Source organism: Bison bison, unplaced genomic scaffold (genome assembly GCF_000754665.1).
Source record: "Bison bison bison isolate TAMUID 2011002044 unplaced genomic scaffold, Bison_UMD1.0 scf7180017845493, whole genome shotgun sequence".
NCBI classification, from domain to species: domain Eukaryota; kingdom Metazoa; phylum Chordata; class Mammalia; order Artiodactyla; family Bovidae; genus Bison; species Bison bison.
The window spans coordinates 11,964-17,019 of NW_011476066.1; the positions used below are offsets into that span (position 1 = coordinate 11,964).

At 42.9% G+C, this 5,056-nt stretch overlaps 1 pseudogene; it reads left to right on the forward strand.

The window, feature by feature from the left end:
* Window positions 1-5,056, forward strand: part of LOC104985173 — a 17,416-nt pseudogene that overhangs the window by 10,719 nt on the left and 1,641 nt on the right.

The following is a 5,056-nucleotide window of genomic DNA, read 5'->3' on the forward strand; positions in this document are numbered from 1 at the left end:
CAGGAAGAAAGCTGAGTGCCAAAGAATTGATGCTTTTGAACTGTGGTGTTGGAGAAGACTCTTGAGAGTCCCTTGGACTGCAAGGAGATCCAACCAGTCCATTCTGAAGGAGATCAGCCCTGGGGGTTCTTTGGAAGGAATGATGCTAAAGCTGAAACTCCAGTACTTTGGCCACCTCATGCAAAGAGTTGACTCATTGGAAAAGACTCTAATGCTGAGAGGGATTGGGGGCAGGAGGAGAAGGGGACGACAGAGGATGAGATGGCTGGATGGCATCACCGATTCAATGGATGTGAGTTTGAGTGAATTCTGGGTGATGGTGATGGACAGGGAGGCCTGGCGTGCTGCAATTCATGGGGTCGCAAAGAGTCAGACATGACTGAGCAAATGAACTGAACTGAACTGAATCAAAATTACGAAGGCACATTCCTTTGACCCCACAATTCCATGAATTTTTCCCACAGATATTCTCATATATGAGATAAAAGACCTATGCACAAGGGTGAACACCCCAGCATTGTTTCTTATAGCAAAGTATGAGAATCCTGAATTCTGAAATGTCTGGTACAAAGTTTCAAGTAAATTATGCAATATCCAAATAATGGAATACAACATAGTCATTCAATCTCTGAGATAGATAAATGAAAAAAGTAAGAAGCAGAACAGTGTAATAAAATACCACCATTTGTATTTTTAAAAGAGTAGTTATATATTGCTTTTATATGCATAAAATACCACTGAAAGGTTAAATAAGAAACGGTGGTGGTTTCTGGGGGAGGATAGGAGTGAGAAGAAAAGTTACCGCTGTATTCTCTTTTGATCTTCCTAGTTTTGAGCCATGTAGATGTTTTATCCAGATTTCCCAGGTGGCTTTGTGGTGAAGAACCCACCTGCATTGCAGGAGATGTGGGTTTGGCCTCTGAGTCAGGAAGATCCCCTGGAGAAGGAAATGGCAACCCACTCCAATGTTCTTGCCTGGGAAATCCCATGGACAGAGGAGCCTGGAGGGTTACAGTTCATGGCGCTGTAAAGAGTTGGACACAACTTAGTGACTAAACAACAACAGCAAGATGTTTTATCTGTTCCAAAAACAAAGACACAGAGCTGTATTAAAGAATTTTTAATTTTTAAAAGTTTTAAGGAAATAATCTAATTGAGAAAGCTGATATTTAGCAAAGATTGAGAGAAGTCAGATATTCAGAGACCAAGGGTCCTAGGAGTGCTAAGTTACTCCATCATTTCCAACCCTGTGACTGCCAGGATCTTCTGTCCAAGGGGTTTTCCTGGCAAGAACACTGGAGTGGGTTGCCGTGCCCTCCTCCAGGGGATCTTCCCAACCTAGGGATCGAACCCACATTGCTTTACGTCTCCTGCATTGGCAGGCAGGTTCTTTACCACCGGGAAGCCCAACAAGACTGGGAAACCTCCAAATGCACGGGGCATTAGGTAGGGTGGGTAGGAGGGTCTTACCTCAGTAGCAGGTGACAATGGGCCCTAGATTAAATGTTGCTCTGGTCCCAGCTAACAGATATTGAAAGCAAGACCCAAAAGGATCAAAATGTTACCAAGTAACTTAACCAAATCCCAGAACAAAGCTCAAAAATATTTATAGAATTACAAAAATATTCAGCACTCAGCAAGATAAGGCTTCCCTGGTGGCTCAGAGGATAAAGCGTCTGCCTGCAATGCAGGGGACCCAGGTTCAATCCCCGGGTTGGGAAGATCCCCTGGAGAAGGAAATGGCAACCCACTCCAGTATTCTTGCCTGGAGAACCCCATGGACAGAGGAGCCTGGCAGGCTACAGTCCACGGGGACGCAAAGAGTCAGACACGACTGAGCGACTTCACACACAGCAAGACAAAATTCACAATCTGACAACCAAGAAAAGAATATGAGATGTAAAAGAAGCAGAAAAATATGATCCATAATGAGGAGAAAAATCCACCAAAAAGCCAGAACTGATACAGATATAAGAATTAGCAGAACAGAACATTAAACCAATTGTTATAACAATACAGTTATAACTGTATATTCTGTGTTCAAAAAGTTACAAATGTGTCTATGAGACCCCAGGAGAGATGTTGAATAGGCTGATGTGTAAATTTGGAGTTGACACAAAAGGTCTGAGCTAAAAATGTAAATTTCAGGCTCATTTGGTAGGTATATGGATGGGTGTTTAAAGCCACAGCTTGAACGAGGCCACCAAGGGAGTGAAAGTGAATAGAGAAGAGAAAAAGATCAATGAGTATGCCCTGAGACACACCAGGATCAAAAGTCTGGGAGAACAGGAGAAATCAGTCAAGCAGGCTCAGAAATAGCAGCTGCTGCAGAATGAATGTCTGTGTCTCTCCCTCAAATTTTATATGTTGAAGCCTTAACTTCCAACATCATGATTTTTGGAGGTGACGTAACCCACAGTGGGGACCAGCTGCTCAAAAGCCAATAAGGAGACCATTGGTGGAAAGGAAAGTTTGCTTTATTTGGATTCTGGCAACCAGTGGGAGAGGGCAGACACCTATCCAAAGGGTGACTCCCCCCACCGACAATCAGTCGGTTAGATAAAGCTTTTGTCGGCTGAGAGGGGGCTACATTCAGAAACAGCACAGTCAGCTCTGACAGTCACCCTGAAATTGGTCATCGGTGGTCTGACCAGCATCACCTTGACTGTTTTAAGCACACTTAATTTTCAGTTCCAGGGTCGGTTTGTTCCTATTTCCTTGAGGCTAGTTCTTAGAATTGTGGCAGCTTATGTCACGGCTACAGTCTGCTCATCCTGTAGTTAACTTCTCCACCTGGGGTTTCAGTATCTATAAGGCAGCTCACAGGATATGGTTCAGAATATTATCTCTAGCCCTTGAGAAGGAACTAGAGGTCCTTGACCATGCTTAATGTCTAAACTCTTATTATTTGGTCTCCTTTGACTGTTTTCCTTTGTTTCTGCATGTTCTCACTTCTCTGGTTAAACTTATTCTTTGGCTAAACTTTTTCCACAGACAGAAGGCAAACTGAGCCTCAATTTCTTTTTCTATAAAATGGGATTAATAAAAGTAACTCATACAAATCTTACACAACAGTATCTTATGCAATTTTGATCTCGGTGAGGCAGCAGTAAGCAGTGGCAAGAAGCAAGGTCTTAATTTCCTGCCCAGGAACTGAACCTGGATAGCCTGAATGAAAACCAGGAATCCTAGCCACCAAACCAGCAAGGGATAGAGGTTAGGAGGTGTTTTTCCCTGGAGCTTTGCCCCCAGTGGAAATGCATTTATCACAGAGGCAGAAACTGTAAATGCAAGTACAAAGGTTATTATTAGAGACAGCACAACAAGCGGGACAGCACGCAGAGAAATAGTTTGTTTAGTTGCGATAAAAGCAAGACATAGATGCATACCCGGAGAAAAAGGGCATGGGTGTCCCCCTTAGTGAGGAGGAGCGCAATGAAGAGGCGATTAGGTCATTTATATAGGTCAGTTCCTTCAGGTCTTTGTCTTCCTTCCGGCCAATTACCTGGTTTCTTTTTCCACACCTGAGCTACCCTGGGACCCTCCTCTGGAATGCAAACACACCCCTCAGCCAAGATGGATCTTGAAGTGAAGGCTTCTGGGAGGAGCAAGACTCATTATGGCCTGGAGTTATCCCCTGACGTTTGACTCCAAGGGGCCTTTCTACACGAGTGTAGTGTCTCCCTTACCCTTTATTCAGACAAGGTTTTTCCTCTCTGTCCTTGCCGTGATTATTCTGTTGAGACGTTTGCAGGAGACAAAGACTGGCTATCTACCCTGTTTCTGTTGTTACTTCCATTTCTGAGCGCAAACAGGGGGTGGTTGTACATTCCTCAACTGGAGACCACCTATCTCTTGCCTCAGGAAATGCAAAGAGGAGGCTGGCTGATTGTAAATGTCCAACCTGGAGCTGTTCTATCTCCTGCCTCAGTCTCATATAAATATTAAAGAATTACAGCCATAAAAATTAACGACATAATGCCGTTTGCAGCAACATGAATGGACTTAGAGATTGTCATACTCAGTGAAGCAAGAAAGAGAAAGACAAATACCCCATGATGTCACTTATATGTGGACTCTAATACATGACACGAGTGAACTTAGTGATGAAACGGGAACAGACTCACAGACGTAGAGAACAGACTTGTGCTTGCCAAGGGGTCAGGGTGTGGGAGAGGGAAGGACTGGGAGCTTGGGATTAGCAGATGCAAACTGTTAAATATATAGGATGGGGAGAGGGAGAGGGAGGGGAGATTTGAGAGAATGGCATTGAAACATGTATAATATCATGTATGAAAGGAGTCGCCAGTCCAGGTTCGATGCACGATACTGGATGCTTGGGGCTGATGCACTGGGACGACCCAGAGGGAGGGTATGGGGAGGGAGGAGGGAGGAGGGCTCAGGATGGGGAACACAGGTATACCTGTGGCAGATTCATTTCAATATTTGGCAAAACTAATACAATATTGTAAAGTTTAAAAATAAAATAAAATTTAAAATAAATAAATAAATAAATAAATAATAAATAAATAAATATATAGGATGGGTAAACAACAAGGCCCTACTATACAGCACAGGGAACTGTATTCAGTGTCCTGTGATAGACTATAATGGAAAAGAACATGAAAAAGAATACATATATATATATGTATAACTGAATCACTTGGCTGTACAGCGTATGCCAATAAAGTCTTTAATCAATATTAAAGAGTTAAATAAGATAATACAAGTGACAGGCTTAAGGCAGCATCAGGCACACTATGAGCTGTACTGGGGAGGCGTCCTCTGGTGTCTCACTGCCTTGACATCCACCATCGGAGGGCAAAATCCTTCATTGTGACTATGATCTTAGAATCACATTTTTCACCCTTTATCAGTCAGTCTCGTGGAATGCAACATAAATTACTACTATCATTAAAGGCATTTTCAGGGTCCCAAGACAATTTTAAATCCCCACTCTCAAACTCTGGCTGGTCAGAAAGATTGTACTATTCACCCTCCAACACTCTCACTCTTTCTTTCTCTTTTCTTTATTTTTTTTTCTTTTTTTTTTTTT